Source organism: Canis lupus, chromosome 16 (assembly GCF_048164855.1).
Source record: "Canis lupus baileyi chromosome 16, mCanLup2.hap1, whole genome shotgun sequence".
NCBI lineage: Eukaryota > Metazoa > Chordata > Mammalia > Carnivora > Canidae > Canis > Canis lupus.
Window position 1 is genome coordinate 62,601,114 of NC_132853.1, and position 19,689 is coordinate 62,620,802.

The following is a 19,689-nucleotide window of genomic DNA, read 5'->3' on the forward strand; positions in this document are numbered from 1 at the left end:
AATCGAATCGAAAAGAATCGAATCGAAACGAAAAGAATCGAATCGAATTGAATTGAAAAGAATCAGATCAAATCGAAAAGAATCAAATCGAATCAAAAAGAATCGAATCGAATCGATTCGAAAAGAAAGGGATTCAAATCAAAAACACTTGAATAGAAAGATTCGAATCGAATCGAATTGAATCGAAAAGAATTAAATCGAATCGAATCGAATAGAAAAGAAATGAATAGAAAACTATCGAATGGAAACGAAAAAAATCAAATCGAATCGAATCAAAGAGAATCGAATCGAATCAAAAAGATCTAATCAAATTGAATATAAGAATCGAATCAAAAAAATTTAAAAAAAAGAATCAAATCGAATCGAATTGAAAAGAATCGAATCGAATCAAAAAGGATCAAATCGAATTGTATTGAATAGGAAAGAAACAAATCAAATCGAAAAGAATCAAATCGAATTGAAAAGGATCGAATCGAATCAAATCGAATAGAAAAGAATCGGATCGAATTGAAAAGAATCGAATCGAATTGAATCGAAAAGAATCAAATCGAATCGGGATTCCTGGGTGGCGCAGCGGTTTAGTGCCTGCCTTTGGCCCAGGGTGCGATTCTGGAGACCCGGGATCGAATCCCACGTCGGACTCCAGGTACATGGAGCCTGCTTCTCCCTCTGCCTATGTCTCTGCCTCTCTCTCTCTCTCACTGTGTGCATATCATAAATAAAATAAAATAAAAAATTTTTAAAAAAGAAAAGAATCGAATCAAATCAAAAAGGATCGAATCGAAAATAATCCAATCCAAATGAATCGAATCGAAAAGAGTCGAATCAAAAAGAATAGATTCGAAAAACGAATGAATCAAATGGAATCGAATCAAACATAATCGAATCGAATTGAAAAGAATAGAAAAGTATCGATTCTAAAAGAAAGGAACTAGAAAAGACTCGAATCGAAAGATTCAAATCAAATCGAATTGAAACAAAAAGAATCGAATCGAATAGAATCGAAAAGAAACGAATTGAAAACTATCATATCAAAATGAAAAAATCGTACCGAATCGAAAAAAATCGAATTGAATCAAATCAAAAAGAAACGAATCAAAAACGACGAATCGAAACAAAAAATGGAATCGAATCGAATCGAAAAGAATCAAATCGAATCAAAAAGGATCGAATCAAAAAGAATTGAATCCAAAATAATTGAATCGAAGAGTCGAATCGAAAGAATCGAATAGATTAAAAAAAACCCGAATTGATTCGAATCGACTCGAAAAGAATCAAATCGAATCGAATAAAAAAAGAATCGAATCGAATCGAAAAGAATCGAATTGAATCGAATCAAATCGAAAAGAATCAAATCAAATTGATTCGAAAAGAAAGAAATTCGAATTGAAAAGACTCGAATCGAAAAGAATCGAATCGAATCCAATAGAAAAGAAACGAATAGAAAACTATCGAATCAAAACGAAAAAAAATCGAATCGAATCGAATCGAAGAGAATCGAAAAAATCTAATAAAAAAGAATCGAATCGAATCGAAAATATCGAATCGAATGTAAAAGAATAGAATCGAATCGAAAAGAATCGAATCGAATCGAAAGGAATCTAAAAGAATAGAAAACTGTCTATTCGAATCGAAAAGAATCGACTCGAATCGAATCGAAAAGAATCTAATTGAATCAAAAAAATCTAATTGAACCTTAAAGAACAGAATCGAATTGAAAAGAATCGAATCGAATCGAAAAGAACCAAATCGAATCAAATCGAAAAGAATCTAATCGAATAGATTCAAATCGAATTCAATCGAATCGAATAGAATAGAATCAAAAAGAATCGAATCGAATTGAAAAAAATCGAATTTAATCGAATCTAAAAGAATTGAATCGAAAAAAATCGATTCGAATGGAATAAAAAAGAATCGAATCGAATCAAATCAATTTGAAAAGAAAGGAATTTGAATCGAAAAGAATCGAATAGATTCGAATCGAATTGAATTGAAAAATTTCGAAACGAATCTAATAAGATCGAATGGAAAAGAATCGAATCAAATCGAAAAGAATTGAATCGAATCGAACCGAATAGAAAATAATTGAATAGATCGAATCAAAAAGAATCGAATCGATTTGAAATGAATAGAGTAGAATCGAATTGAAGCAAAGTGAAAAGATTCGAATCGCATCAAGAATCGAAATGAATCGAATTGAATCCAAAAGAATTGAATCTAAACGAACAGTATCGAATCGAATCCAAAGAATCGAATCAAATCGAAAAGAATCGAATCGAAATGAAAAGAATCCAATTGTATCGAATCAAATCGTAAACAATCAAATCGAATCGAATCGAAAAGAATCGAATGGTATCGAATTGAATCGAAAAGAATCAAATCATATCTAATTGAATTGAAAAGAATCAAATCAAATCGAATCGAATCGAATCGAAAAGAATCGAATCATATCAAAAAGAATAGAATCGAATAGCATCGAAAAGAATCGAATCGAATCGAATTGAAAAGAATCGAATCGAAACGAAAAGAATCGAATCGAATGGAATTGAATCGAATTGAATTGAATCGAAAAGAATTGAATTGAATCGAAAAGAATCGAATAGATTCGAATCAAATCGAATCGAAAAAATTCAAAACGAATCTAATCAGATCGAATGGAAAAGAATCGAATCGAATCGAAAAGAATTGAATCGAATCTAACCGAATCGAAAATAATCGAATAGATCGAATCAAAAAGAATCGAATCGAATTGATTTGCATCGAAAAGAATTAAATCGAATGGAATTGAATCGAATTGAATTGAATCTAAAAGAATCGAATTGAATCTAAAAGAATCGAATAGATTCGAATTGAAACAAATCAAAAAAAATCAAAATGAATCGAATCAGAGTGGAAAAGAATTGAATCAAATCGAAAAGAATCGAATCGAATCGAACTGAATCGAAAAGAATCAAATAGATCGAATCAAAAAGAATCGAATCGATTCTAAATGAATCGAGTAGAATCGAATCGAAGCGAAAAGAATCAAATCGAAAAGAATCAAATCGAATCAAATTGAAAAGAATCTAATCAAATCGAAAAGAATCGAAAAGAATCGTATCGAATCGATCGAAAAGATCGAATTGAAAAGAATCGAATTGAATCAAATCGAAAAGAATCAAATCAAATCATATCGAATCAAAAAGAATCAAATCGAATCGAATCAAAAATAGAATCGTATTTAATTGAATCGCAAAGAATCTAATCGAATTGAATCAAAAAGAATCGTATTGAATCAAAACGAATCAAATCGAATCGAAAAGTATCGAATCGAATCGAATCAAAAAGAATCAAATCGAATCGAAAAGAATCGAATTGAATAGCATCGAAACGAATCGAATCAAAATGAAAAGAATCGAATCGAATCGTATCGAATGGAATCGAAAAGAATCAAATCATATCGAATTGAATCGAAAAGAATCGAATCTTATGTACTCGAATCAAAAAGAATCGAGTCGATTCGAATTGAAAATATCAAACCGAATCGAAAAGAATCGCATCGAAAAGAATCGATTCAAATCGAAAATAATCAAATTGAATCAAAACGATTCGAATCGATATGAAACGAATCGAATCGAAAATAATAGAATTGAATCGAACCGAATCGAAATGAAAATAATCAAATTGAATCGAATTGAAAATAATCGAATCAAATCAAATCGAAAATAATTGAATCGAATCTAATCGAAAATAATTGATTCGCATTGAATTGAATCGAAAATAATCGAATTGAATTGAATTGAAAATAATGAAATCGAATCGAAAATAATCGAATCGAAAGTAATCTTATCGAATCGAAAATAATCGAATTGAATCAAATCAAATCGAAAATAATTGAACCGAATCGATTGAATTGAGTTGAAAATAATCAAACCGAATCGATCGAATTGAATCGAAAATAATCGAATCGAATCGAATCGAAAAGAATCGATCGAATCAAAAATAATTGGATCGAATCAAAAATAATCGAAACGAATCCAATCAAATTGAATCGAAAATGATCAAATTGAATTGAAATGAATCGAAAATTATTGAATCGAATTGAAATTATTCGAATCGGGGTCCCTGGGTGGCGCAGCGGTTTGGTGCCTGCCTTTGGCCCAGGGCGCGATCCTGGAGACCCGGGATCAAATCCCACATCGGGCTCCCGGTGCATGGAGCCTGCCTCTCCCTCTGCCTGTGTCTCTGCGCCTCTCTCTCTCTCTGTGACTATCATAAATAATAAATAAAAATTAAAAAACATTATTCGAATCGAATCAAATCGAATCGAATTGAAAATAATCAAATTGAATCAAAGTTAATCGCATCAAATCGAATTGAATCGAAAAGAATCGATTTGCATCAAATCGAATAAAAAATAATCCAATCGAATTGAATCGAAAATAATCTAATCAAATCTAAAATAATCCAATCGAATCGAAAATAATCTAATCGATTCGAATCGAATATAATCGAATTAAATCGAAAATAATCGAATCGAATCTAAAATAATCGAATCGAAAAGAATCGAATCGATTCAAATAGAAAATAATCGAATCGAATCAAAAATAATCGAATCAAATGAAAAATAATCGAATCGAATTGAATTGAAAATAATCAAATCGAATGCAATCGAATCGAATCGAAAAGAATCAAATCGAATCGAAAAGAATCGAATCAAATCAAATCGATAATAATCGAATCGAATCATCGAATCGAATTGAATCAAAATTATCGATTCGCATTGAATTAAATAGAATCAAAAAGAATCGAATCAAATTGAATTGAAAATAATCGAATCGAATCGAAAATAATTGAATCGAATTGAAAATAATCGAATCGAAAATAATCGAATCGAATCGAAAAGAATCGAATCAAATCGAATCGATAATAATCGAATCAAATCATTGAATCGAATCGAAACGAAAATAATCTAATCAAATTGAATCGAAAATAATCGAATCGATCGAAAATAATCGAATCGAATCTAAAATAATTGAATCCAAAGAATCGAATCAAGTCAAAAATAATCGAATTGAATCGAAATTAATCGAATCGAATCGAATCTTTTTCAATTTGTTTCGATTCTTTTTGATTTGATTCGATTCTTTTCGATTTAATTCAATTCGATTCGATTCTTTTCAACTGCATCAATTCTTTTCGATTCGCTTCTTTTCGATGTCATTCGATTTGATTCTGTTCGATTCGATTCAATTCAATTCGATTTTTATCGATTTGATTAGATTCTTTTCGATTTGATTCGATTTGATTCTTTTCATTTCTATTTGATTCGATTAGATTTTTTCAATTTGATTCTTTTTGATTCAATTCGATTCTTTTCGATTTGATTCGATTCGATTCTTTTCGATTTGATTTGATTCGATTCTTTTCTATTCAATTCGAATCAAATCTTTTCAATTCGATTTGATTCGATTCAATTATTCGAATCGAAAAGAATGGAAATGAAGAGAATCGAATCGAATCGAAAATAATCGAATTGAATCAATCGAATCGAAAACAATCAAACAGAATGGAAACAAAAACAATTGAATTGAATCGAAAAGTATCTAATCGAATCGAAAATAATTGAATCAAAAAGAATAAAAAATAATCGAACTGAATCGAACCAAAAATAATCGAATTGAATCAAATCGAAATATCGACTCGTATTGAATCGAATCGAATTGAAAATAATCGAATTGAATTGAATCGAAAATAATCAAATCGAATCGAAAATAATCGAATCGAGTTTAAAATAATCGAATCGAAAATAATCGAATCGATTCGAATGGAAAATAAAACGAATTGAAAAGAATCTAATCGAATCGAAAATAATCGAATCGAATCGAAAATAATCGAATCGAGTTTAAAATAATCGAATCGAAAATAATCAAATCGATGGAAAATAATCCAATTGAAAAGAATCGAATTGATTCGAATAGAAAATAATCAAATCAAACCGAAAAGAATCGAATCGAATCAAATCGAATCGAAAGTAATCGAATCAAAAATAATCGAATCGAATCAAATCAAATCGAATCGAAAATAATCGAACCGAATCAAATCAAATTGAATTGAAAATAATCGATTCGAATCAAACCAAATTGAATCGAAAATAATTGAATTGAATAGAAAAGAATCTAATCAAATCAAAAATAATTGAATCGAATCGAAAATAATCGAATCAAATCCAATCAAATCGAATCAAAAATAATCAAATTGATTTGAATTGAATCGAAAATAATTGCATTGAATCAAATTGAATCGAAAATAATTGATTCGCATCGAATCAAATCGAAAATAATCCAATCGAATTGAATCGAAAATAATTGAATCAAATCGAAAATAATCAAATCAATCGAAAATAATCCAATCGAAAAGAATCGAATTGAATCAAATCGAATCGAAAATAATCGAATCGAATCAAATCAAATCGAAAATAATTGATTCGCATCGAATTGAAAATAATCGAATCAAAATGAATTGAAAACAATCAATCAACTCGAAAAGAATCGAATCAAACCGAAAAGAATCGAATCGAAAAGTATCAAATCGAATCGAATTGAATCGAATCGAACAGAATTGAATCGAATCGAATTGAATCAAATAGAAAAGAATAGAATCTAAACGAAAAAAATCGAAAAGAATCGAATCGAATCAAAAAGAATAGAATCGATTCGAAAAGATTCGAATCGAATTGAATCAAATCGAAAGGAATCAAATCAAATCAAAAAAACCGAATAGAATCGAAAAGAATCGAATCGAATCGAATCGAATCGAAAAGAATAGAATCGAATCAAATCGAATGGAAAAGAATCGAATCGAATCGAAAAAAATCAGGTCGAATTGAAAAGAATTGAATCGAATCGTAAAGAATCGAATTGAATCGCATCGAAAAGATTTGAATCGAATCGAACTGAAAAGAATCGAATCAAAACGAATCGAATCAAAAAGACTCGAACCGAATCGAATTGAAAAGAATCTAATCGAATCAAATTGAATCGAATAGAAAAGAATCTATAGAATCGAAAAGAATCGAATCGATAAGAATCGAATTGAAAAGAATTGAATTGATTCGAATCGAAAAGAATTGAATCGAATCGACTCGAATCGAAAAGAATCGAGGGCAGCCCCGGTGGCGCAGCGGTTTAGCGCTGCCTGCAGCCTGGGGCATGATCCTGGAGACCTGGGATCGAGTCCCACATCGGGCTTCTGCATGGAGCCTGCTTCTCCTTCCTCTTGTGTCTCTGCCTCTATGTCTATCATAAATAAATTTAAAAAAATTCTTTTTAATTTAAAAAAAGAATTGAATCGAATCAAATCCCTAACCCTAACCCCTAACCCCTAACACTAAACCTATCCTAACCATAACCCTTAACCCTAACCCTTAACCCTAACCCTAACCCTAACTGTAATACTAACACTAACCCTAAAACCTAAACCCTAACCCTAACCCTAACCCGAACACTAACCCTAAACTTAAGCCGTACCCTAATCCTAACCAATACCCTAACCCTAACAGGTACCCTAACACTAAACTGTACCCCAACCCTAACCCGTACCCTAACCCTTACCCTAACCCGTCCACTAACCCGTCCACTAACCCTAACCCTAACCAGTACTCTAACACTAACCCGTACCCTAACCTGTACCCTAACCCATATCCTAACCCTAACCCTAACACATACCTAACCATAACCATAACCCTAACCTCTAACCCTAACCCTAACCCTAACACCTAACCCTAACCCTAAACCCTAACCCATAAGCCTAACCCTAAAACAAAACCTAACCCTAACCACAAACCAAAACCTAACCCTAACCCCTAACCCTAACCTTAACCCCTACCACTACCCCTAACCTGAACCCCTAACCACTAACCCTAAACCTAACCCTAAGCCTTAACCCTAACCCTAAACCCTAACTCTAACTCTAACTCTAACCCTAACCCTAACCCCTAACCCCTAACCCTAACCGTAACCTGTACTCTAACCGTAACCCGTACCCTAACCCTAACCCTAAACCTAACCCTAACCCCTAACCCTAACACTAACCCTAACCCCTCACCCTAACCCTAACCCTAAACCTAACCCTAACACTAACCCTAACCTTAACCCTAAACCTAACCCGAAACCTAACCCATACACTAACCGGTAACCTAACCCTAACCCTTACCCTAACCAGTACCCTAACCCTAACCCCTAACCCCTAACCATGACCCCTAACGCTATCTGTAACCTTTAACCTCAACACTTAACCCTAAACCTAACCCTAACCCTTACCCTAACCCGTAACCTAACCCTAAACGTAACCCATACCCTAACCCTAACCCGTACCCTAACCCTAAACCATACCCTAACCCCAACCCTAACCCGTACATTAACCCTAACCCGTATCCTAACCCTAACCCGTACCCTAACACGTAACCTAAATCTAACCCTGACCCTAACCCAAACAATACCCTAACCCTAATCCTAACCCGTGCCCTAACCCTTACGCTAACCCCAACCCTAACGTTAACCCGTACACTAACCCTAAATGGTACCCTAACACTAACCCTAACCCGTACCCTAATTCTAACCCTAAAACTAACCCTAACCCGTACCCTAACCCTATACCATACCCTACCCTAACCCTAACCATAACCCGTACCCTAACAATAAAACTACCCCTAAACCTAACCCTAACTCTAATCATAACCCTAACCCTACCTCTAAACCTAACCCTAACCCTAACCCTAACCTAACACTAACCCTCACCCTAACCGTATCCCTGACACGTAAACTAAACCTAACCCTGATCCTAACACTAACCCATAAACTAAACCTAACCCTAACCAAACAGTATCCTAACCCTAACCCAAACGTGTACCTTAACCCTAACACTAACCCTAAACCTAACCCTAAGCCGTACCCTAACCATAACCCTAACCCTAACCCAAAACCTAGCCCTAACACCTAACCCTAACCGTAACCCTAACCCCTAACCCCTAACCCTTAACCATAACCCAAACCCGAACCCCTAACCCCTAACCCTAATCCTTAACCCTAACCCTTAACCATAACTATAACCCTAACCCTAACCCAAACCCTAACCCTAACTCCTAACCCTAACACTAACCCTAACCCGTACCCTAACCCTAAACCGTACCCTACCCTAACCCTAACCATAACCCGTACCCTCACACTAAAACTACCCCTAACCTAACCCTAACACTAATCATAAACCTAACCCTATCTCTAAACCTAACCCTAACCCTAACCTAACCCTAAACCTCACCCAAACCCTATCCCTAACACGTAAACTAACCTTAATGCTAACCCTAACCCGTAAACTAAACCTAACCCTAAACAGTACCCTAACCCTAACCATAATGTGTACCTTAAACTAACCCTAACCCTAAACCTAACCCTAAGCCGTACCCTAACCCTAACTCTAACCCAAACCCGTATCCTAACTCTAACACTAACTCTCCCGTACCCTAATCCTAACCCGTACCCTAACCCTAACCCTAATGCGTACGCTACCCGTACCGTAACCCTAAACCTAACCCTACCCTAAACCTAATTCTAACCCCAACCCTAACCTGAACCCTAACTCTAACCCATACCCTAACCCTAAACCGTAACCTAACCTGTACCCTAACCTGTACCCTAACCCGTACCCAAACCCTAATCCTATCCCGTTCCCTAACCCAAACCCTAACACTAACCTGTACACTAACCCATAACCGTACCCGTACCCTAACCCATAAACAAACCCATACCCCACCCCTAACCCTAACCTGAACCTGTACCCTCAGACTAACCCCAACCCTAACCCTAACCCATTCCCTAACCCTACCCCTAACGTATCCCATACCCTAACCCGAACCATAACCCTAACCCATAACCTAACCCTAACCTTAACCCGTAAACTAAACCTAACACTATACCTAACCCTAAACAGTACCCTAACCCTAACCCTAAACCCTAACCCTACCCCAACCCTAACCGAAACCTAACCCTAACACTCCCCCTAACCTGTAACCTACCCTAACCCTAACCCGTAACCTAAACCTAACCCTAACCCTAAACAGTACCCTAAACCTAACCCTAACCCATACCCTAACCCAAACCCTAACACTAACCCTAAACCTAACCCTATCCTGTACCCTAACCCGTACCCTAAACCTAACCCTAACCCGTACCCTAAACCTAACCCAAACCCTAACTGTTACCAGTACCCTAACCCATACATACCTTAACCCATATCATAATCTATACCATATCTCTAAACCGTACCCAAACCCTAACCCTAACCCGTACCCTAACCCTAATCTGTACCCTAAACCTAAACCGAACCCTAATCATAACCCTAACACTAACCCTAACACGTAGCCTAACCCTAACCCTAAATATAACCCGAACTCTAACTCTAACCCTAACCCATACTCTAACCCTAACCGTAAACGTAACCCTAACCCTAACACTAAACAGTACCCTAAACCTAACACTATCCCATATCCTACCCCTAAACCTAACCTTAAACCGTACCCTAATCCTAACCCGTACCCTAACGCTTACCCTAACGCTTACCCTAACCCTCACCCGTACCCTAACCCAAACTCTAACCCGAACCCTAACCCTAACCTTACCCCAACCCTAAACCTAACGAAACCCAATCCCTAATCTTAACCCTAACCTAATCCTAACCTTAACCCTTACCCTATCCCTAACCCGTAACCTAACCCTAACCCTAACCCTAAACAGTACCCTAACTTTAACCCTAACCCGTACCCTAACCCTAACCCTAACCATAAACCTAAACCGAACCCTAAGCCATACCCTAAACCTAACCTTAACCCGTACCCTAACCCTAACACTAACCCATACCCTAATCCGTAACCTAACCCGTACCCTAACCCATAACCTAACCCATAACCTAACACTAACCCTAACCCGTAGCCTACCCCTAACCCTGAACCTACCCCTAACCTAACCTGAACCCTAACCCTAACCCTAACCCTAAGCTTAAATGGACCCTAACCCTAACCCATAACCTAACCCAAACTTTACAGCATTGGAATCAGGTCGTTCCATGAAAAAACTCTACTGCACCTGGAGACACAACCGTTGAAGCCTGCAGCTTGCCCCTAGCGTCCCATGAGTTTCTGACAAACATGTCTAGTGAGGATGTTCGTAACTCCATCTGCAGGCAGTGTGGAACTGGGAAGGACCGCGTGTCAACTCATCTTACAGAAGGAAGTTCCCCAGAGAGACAGCTTTCAACTAGGTACTGAGGTTTGGAAGTTAGTATGTAGCTACCTTCTGAGGGAGGAATTACTCAGAAGTCGTTGGATTGGGCTGGGAGACACTTGCCTCTCACAAAACTTGTGTCCCGTATCGAATGACATCCTTTCGAAGTGAAAGGTACAGGCGGTCAGCACGTGGGAGGAACAAGCCATAAGCTCATTCAAAGGAGTGTGCAGCACTTGGAGGCAGGTGTCCGGTAGTCGCGAAATTGACAATGCAGACACTTGGTTCTCACTCTGCTACTGTCCCGCATAGAAGGGAATGCTGTGGAAGCGATCCGTACAGGCCGTCAGATTGTGGGAGGTACAGCCCATAAGCTCAACTCTCAGAAGCGTGTATGCTTTGCAGGCAGATGTCTGCTAGCCACTCTTTTATGGGAGTTAGAACCTAGCTACACTTTAATTGAACAAGGCTGTTGGAAATCGCTGTATTGAACTCAGTTACACATGACTACAAGCCTGAAACGTCTACATGCTTTTCACAACCTCTTCCAGTACCTAACATAAAGATGTTAGGACCTATGTCTACAGGCAGTCAGGTTGCGGGAGGGTCCTGCCCTCACCTCAACTCTCACAAGGAAGCATCTCTAGAAGCCAGCTTTCAACTAGCTGCATTCTTCTGGCCCTGAGAACGCAGCAGTATTCTAACTCAGGAGGTTCCAAGAATACCACTCTACTCCACCTGGAAACACCTTCCAGGCCTGCATTATTCCACTTGCGTCTCACAAGTTTCTGACAAGCATCTCCGGTGAAGACGTTGGAAAGACATTCTGCAGGCAGTGTGGAACTGTGAAGGACTGCGTGTGAGCCCAACTCTCGAATGTAAGTTGCCGTTAGATGCAGGGTTCTATTAGCTAGTATGGAAGTTATTATGTAGCACAAGTCTAAGACAGGAACTACTAGGAAATCGAGGGATTGAGCTTGGAGGCACTACACTTGTGGGCCTCACCTGGACGAGGTGACTGGTTCCCACCTGGGACTCACCTGGACCTGATAACTTTGCTCCACACTTTGGACTCACCTGGCCCTGATGACTCTGGGCCCCCCACCTAGGCCTCAATCTGGACCTGGTGACTGTGGTCCCCACCTGGGTCTCACCTGGACCTGGTGACTCTCGTTCCCACATGAACCACACCTGGACCTGGTGACTGTGGTGTCCTTCTAGCCTCACATTTAGCTGGGGACTCCGGTCCCCACCAGGGCCTCACCTGGATCTGGTGACTATGGCATGCAGGTTGGCCTCACCTGGATCTGGTGAGTGGGGTTGCCACCTGGGCCTCACCCATACCTGGTGACTCAGGTCCCCACGTGGGCCTCTTGGACCTGGTGAATCTGGTCCTTACCTGGTCCTCACCCGGACCCGGTGACTCTGGTCACCACCTGGGCCTCACCTGGACCTGGTGAATCTAGTCCCCATCTGGGCCTCACCCAGTCCTGGTGACTTTGTTCCCCACCTGGACCTGATTGCTGTGGACTCCTTCTTGGCCTCACCTGGAACTGGTGACTCTGATCCTATCTAGGCGTCACCCAGATCTGGTGACTCTGGTCAGAACCTCGGCATCATTGGGACCTGGTTACTCTGTTCCACACCTGAGCCTCGCCTTGACATGATGACTCTGGAACCCCTCTGGGCCTCACCCTGACCTGGTGACTCTGGTCCCCTTCTGGATGTCACCTGGACCAGGTGATTCTGGTACCCCTCTAGGCCTCAACCAGACCTGGTGACTCTGGTCCTCAACTGGGCCTCACCTGAACCTAGTGAATATGCTCCACACCTGGGCCTCATCTGGACCTGGTGACTCTGGTCCCTACCTGGGCATCATCGGGACATGGTTCCTCTATTCCACACCGGGACTCACCTGGACCTGGTAACTCTGGTCCTCACTTTGGCCTCTTCTGTACCAGTGACTCTGGCCCCACCTGTCCCTCACCTGGAACTGGTGACTCTGATCCTCAGCAGCATGCCTCGAATACACCTTTCCACTAGCTGCGTTCTTATGGCCATGAGAATGTAGCTACTTTGTAAGTCAGGAGGTTCCATGTATACCGCTCTACTGCACATAGAGACACAAGCATTGAAGCCTGCAGCTAGCTCCTTTTGTCCTATGAGCTTCTGACAAACACGTCTAGTGAGGATGTTCAAAATTTCATCTGAAGGCCATGTGGAACTGTGAGGGACTGGAGGTGAGCTCAAGTCTCAGAAGCAAGTACCCTTTGGACACTGTGTTCCACTAGATTCTCATGTATGGAACTTAGTGTGTAGCACCAATCCTAGAGAGCAGTTCCTCACATATCTCTGGATTGGGCTTGGAGACTAATTGTGTGGGCCGGCACCTTCCACTAACCTCTGACAAAACTTCTGTCACGCATTGAGCCTAGGCCTTATAGGAGCGAAGTGTACCTGCAGTCAGCATGTGCGAGGTACAAGGCATAAATTCAACTCTCAGAAGTGTGTATGCTTTGCAGGCCGATGTCTGCTAGACACTTATTGAAGCAAGGTATACACAAGCGACACTCTAATTAAACAAGGATGCTGGCAATCGCTGTACTGAACTCAGATACACGTGAGTACAGTCCTGACACTTCCACTTGCATTTCTCCAACCTCCCCCATTACCTAAAATAAGGATGTTAGCAGCTATGACTACGGGAGTTCAGGATGCGGGAGGGTCCTGGCCTGAGCTCAGCTTTCAAAAGGAGGCATGCCTCGAAGCCAGCTTTCTACTTACTGCGTTCTGATGGCCATGAGAACGTGGCAGCATTGTAATTCAGGATGTTCCATGAATACCGCTTTACTGCACCTGGAGACACAACCTTGAAGTCTGCAGCTTGCCCTTTGCATCCCATGAGCTTCTGACAAACATGTCTAGTGAGTATGTTTGTAACTGTATCTGCAGGCAGTGTGGAACTGGGAAGGACCACGTTTCAACTCATCTCCGAGAGGGAAGTTCCCCAGAGAGAGAGTTTTCAGCTAGGTACTCAGGTTTGGAAGTTAGTAGGTAGCTCCCATCTGAGGGAGGAATTCCTCAGAAGTTGCTGGATTGAACTAAGAAACATTTATTTCTCAAAACTTGCGTCCCATATCAAACGAAATCATTTGGAAGCGAAGCGTACGGGCGGTCAGCATGTGGGAGGTTCAAGTCCTAAGATCAATCCAAAGGAGTGTGCATCACTTGGAGGCAGCTGTCCGCTAGGCGCAAAATTGACAAGGCAGACACTTGGTTCTCACTCCGCTACTCTCATGCATACAACGAAATGCTGTGGAAGCAGAACATAAAGGCAGTCAGGATGGGGGAGGTACAGGCTATAAGCTCAAATCTCCAAAGTGTGTATGCTTTGCAAGCCGATGTCTGCTAGACACTTATCGAGGTGAGGCATACCCGAGCTACACTCTAATTGAACAAGGATGTTGGCAATCGATGGATCGAACTCAGATACACGTGAGTATAGTCCTGACACTTCCAGTCGCATTTCTCTAACATCTCCTAGCACTCCACGTAAAGATGTTAGCAGCTATGACTATGGGCAGGCAAGATGCGGGAGGGTCCTGCCCTGAGCTCAGCTCTCACAACAGATCATGCCTAGAAGCCAGCTTTATACTAGCTCGTTCTAATGGCCGTGAGAATGTAGCAGAATTGTAGGCGGTACGAATACAATGAATACCACTCTACTGCACCTGGAGACACAACCATTGAAGCCAGCAGCTGGCCCTTGCGCCCCATGAGCTTCTGACAAACATGTCTAGTGAGGATGTTCGTAACTGCACCTGCAGGCAGCGTGGAACTGGGAAGGACCACGATTCAGCTCATCTCCGAGAGGGAAGTTCCCCAGAGAGAGAGCTTTCAGCTAGTAACTCAGGTTTGGAAGTTAGTATGTACCTCCCACCTGAGGGAGGAATTCCCCAGAAGTCGCTGGATTGAACTAAGAGACACTTGCCTCTCGCAAAACTTGCGACCCATATCGAAGGAAATCCTTTGAAAGTGAAGTGTACAGGCGGTAATCATGTGGGAGGTACAAGCCATAAGCTCAATCCAAAGGAGTGTGCATGCCTGGGAGGCACCTGTCCGTTAGGTGCGAAATTGACAAGGCAGACAGTTGGTTTTCACTCGGCTACTCTCCCGCATACAACAAAATGCTGTGGAAGAGTACAGGCAGTCATGATGCGGAGGTACAGGCCATAAGCTCAACTCTCAGAAGTCTGTATGATTTGCAGGCCGATGTCTGCTAGACACTCATCCAGGCGAGGTATACACGAGCTACACTCTAATGGAACAAGGACGTTGGCAATCGCTGTATTGAACTCAGGTACACGTGAGTACAGTCCTGACACTTCCACTCGCATTTCTCCAATCTCTTCCAGCACTTCACGTAAGGATGTTAGCAGCTATGACAATGGGCAGGCAAGATGCGGGAGGGTCCTGCCCTGAGCTCAGCTCTCAGAAGAGAACATACCTAGAAGCCAGCATTCAAATAGCTGCGTTCTAATGGCCATGAGACCATATCAGTCTTCTACCTCAGGAGGTTTGAAGAATACCACTCTACTGCACCTGGAGACACCTTCCAGGCCTGCATTATTCCACTTGCGTCTCACAAGCTTCTGACAAACGTCTCTGGTGAAGATGTCAAAACTCATTCTGCAGGTAGTGTGGAACTGTGAGGGACTGGGTGGGAGCTCAAATCTCAGAAGAGAGATGCTTTTGGACTCGTGGTTCAGATAGATTCTCACGTATGGAACTTAGTATGTAGCATTTGTATAAGACAGGAATTACTAGGAAATCGCTGGATTGAGCTTGGAGGCACAAGTCTTGTGTGACGGGACTTTCCACTTACCCCTCACAACACTTCAGTCACGCATTGAGCCTATGCCTGTTAGCTGCAAAGTGTACCTGCAGGCAGGATGTGGGAAGCACAGGCCATAAGCTCAACTCTCAAAAGTGTGTACGCCTGGGAGGCAGATGTCTGCTACCCACTCGTACATGGGAGTTAGAAACTAGCTACACTCTTTGAAGAAGGCCGTTTGAAATCGCTGTATTCAACTCAGATAATTGTGAATACAGGCCTGACACTTCCACATGCATTTCGCCACCCTCACCCAAACCTAACATAAGGATATTAGCAGTTATGTCTACGGGCGGGAAGGATGTGGGAGGGTCCGGCACTGAGCTCAGCTCTCAAAAGGAAGCATGCCTAGAAGCCAGCTTTCTACTAGCTCGTTCTGATGGCCGTGAGAATGTAGCAGAATTGTAAAGCGCTACCTTCCATGAATACTGCTCTACTGCACCTGGAGGCACAACCATTGAAGCCTACAGCTGGCCCTTGCGTCCCATGAGCTTCTGACAAACATGTCTAGTGAGGATGTTCGTAACAGCATCTGCAGGCAGTGTGGAACTGGGAAGGACCGCGTGTCAGCTCATCTCGCAGAAGGAAATTCCCCAGAGAGAGAGGTTTCAGCTAGGTACTCAGGATTGGAAGTATGTAGCTCCCATCTGAGGGAGGAATTCCTCAGAAGTCACTGGATTGAACTAAGACACATTTGCCTCTCGCAAAACTTGCGTCCCATATCGAAAGAAATCCTTTGGAACTGAAGTGTGCAGATGGTCAGCATGTGGGAGGCATAAGTCATAAGCTCAATCCAAAGGAGTGTGCATGCCTTGCAGGCAGCTGTATGTTAGGCGCGAAATTGACAAGGCAGACACTTGGTTTTCACTCCGCTACTGTCCTGCATACAATGAAATGCTGTGGAAGTGGAACATACAGCCAGTCAGGAGGGAGGAGTTAGAGGACATAAGCTGAACTCTCAGAAGTGTGTATGCTTTGCAGGCCGATGTCTGCTAGACACTTATTGAGGCGAGGTATACCGGAGCTACACTCTAATTGAATAAGGACGTTGTCAATCGCTGTATTGATCTCAGATACACGTGAGGACAGTCCTGACACTTCCACTTCCCTTTCTCCAACCTCTCTCAACAACTAACATAAGGATGTTAGCAGCTAGGACTATGGGCAGGCAGGATGCGGGAGGGTTCTGCCCTGAGCTCAACTTTCAAAAGGAGGCATGCCTGAAGCCAGCTTTCTACTAACTGCATTCTAATGGCCATGAGAATGTGGCAGCATTGTAATTCAAGATGTTCCATGAATACCGCTTTACTACACCTGGAGACACAATGTTGAAGCCTGCAGCTTGCCCCTTGCGTCCCATGAGCTTCTGACAAACATGTCTATTGAGGATGCTCGTAACTGTATCTGCAGGCAGTGTGGAACATGGCAGGACCACGTTTCAGCTCATCTCCGAAAGGGAATTTCCCCAGAGAGAGAGCTTTCAGCTAGGTACCCTGGTTTGGATGTTAGTATGTAGCTCCCATCTGAGGGAGGAATTCCTCAGAAGTTGCTGTCTTGAGAAGAAAGAAAGAAGGAAAGAAGAAAGAAAGAAAGAAAGAAAGAAAGAAAGGAAGGAAGGAAGGAAGGAAGGAAGGAAGGAAGGAAGGAAGGAAGAAAGAAAGAAAGAAAGAAAGAAAGAAAGAAAGAAAGAAAGAAAGAAAGAGTGGCACCTGTGTGGCTCTGTCAGTTAAGCTTCTGCCTTAGGCTCAGATCATGATCCAGGTCCCAAGGCAGGCTCCCTGTTCAGCAGGGAACCTGCTTCTCCCTCTCCCTCTTCCTCTCTCGCTCATGCTTTATCTCTCCTCACTCTCTCAAATAAATAAAAAACATCTTTGAAAAAGAAGCAAACAAGCAAACCCACAAGGAAGAGAAATCGCCCATGTAGAAGAATTTCAAACAATTTGTGAAGACATTCCAGCCTCAAGTTCATGAGCATAGCTTCCCACTCTTACGTGTGGAATACACATAGTAACTTCCTCTACAAAATATAATATGAAAAACTTAAAATAATATTGATAATATAATAATAATAATTAATAATAATAAAGAATGAGTTTACTACTGAGAAAGCAGACAAACACTACCTCAGCAAGATGATCAGATCGATACCAAGACTGATAAATCATGTTGATAGTATCTATCCTTTATATGATATAATAAAAATAGCAGTATATCTCTGTATATAATCCACAAAAACAGTTCAGTCATGAGATAAACAACAGACATGTCCCAACTGAGGGAAATTTTACAAAATACTCTACTTTTCAAAGTGTTCCAGTTCAGTTCAACAACAACAAGGAAATGCAGAAAGACTGTCACAATCCAGATGAGCCTAAGGAAACAGGAGGACAAATGGAATGTGATATGAGGGATTGTAACTTAGCAAAAACTAAGGAAATCTGAATAAACTATGGCCTTTGTTTTTCTTTTTTTTTTTTTTTGGTCTTTTTTGAATGCGAAGTTTTTAATATTGATTCATTAGCTAATATTTGTACCATACTAATATAAGGTATCAATAATTGGAGAAATTGAGTGCAAGTGCATGAGAATGCTCTGTACTATCTTCTCAATTTCCCTATAAATCTTTGTTTTTTTCCTAATAAATAAGATTTATTTTGAAAATTGACTTAAATGAATCAGGCTCCAAGTGTGAAGACATTTTAAGAATAGTTGAATTAACTTTTGCCTTATTCTTAAAGAGTTCCTTTGATGGAAACAAAGTAAGAATTTTAGATCAGAAGGAAAGAAAAACACTTATGAACATACATAATGCCTCCTCAACCTGAAAAGCAGGAACAGATAATAAATAGCAAAAATCAGATAAAAATAATTCTAGTATAATAGACACCATATTGTAAGTGCATTTAAAATTAGCAATGCGGGGATCCCTGGGTGGCGCAGCGGTTTAGTGCCAGCCTTTGGCCCAGGGCGCGATCCTGGAGACCCGGGATCGAATCCCACGTCGGGCTCCCGGTGCATGGAGCCTGTTCTCCCTCTGCCTGTGTCTCTGCCTCTCTCTCTCTCTCTGTGACTATCATAAATAAATTTTAAAAAATTAAATAAAAAAAAAATAAAAAAAATAAAAAAAAATAAAATTAGCAATGCATAACATTTATTTCCTTGACATTTGTCTTCCAAAGAATACAAAGTGTTTCAGTGTCAGTTGAAACAGGGGAAGAATCTCAGGGAAGGATCCTTCACATAAATAATAGGACCATTGGTAATAATGTCTCTCAGTTCTTTCTAAATCCATAAAGATGCATTTCCTGATGAGTGAGCTGTGAAGAAAGAGATGAGAAGCCCTCATCCCTCTGAATTACTTGTGTCAGAATATTTTAACCATAGTACCACGGATAGTAAATTATCCTTATTAACAGGAAATATGTCTCAGATTGGAATCTGAGCAATTAGATGGGCAGAGAAAAAAAGCTTTGACTCGCTCCTCATCTTTTAAAGACAAAGGAAAGCTTTTCCACGTACAAAGTCAGTTGTCAAGATAGC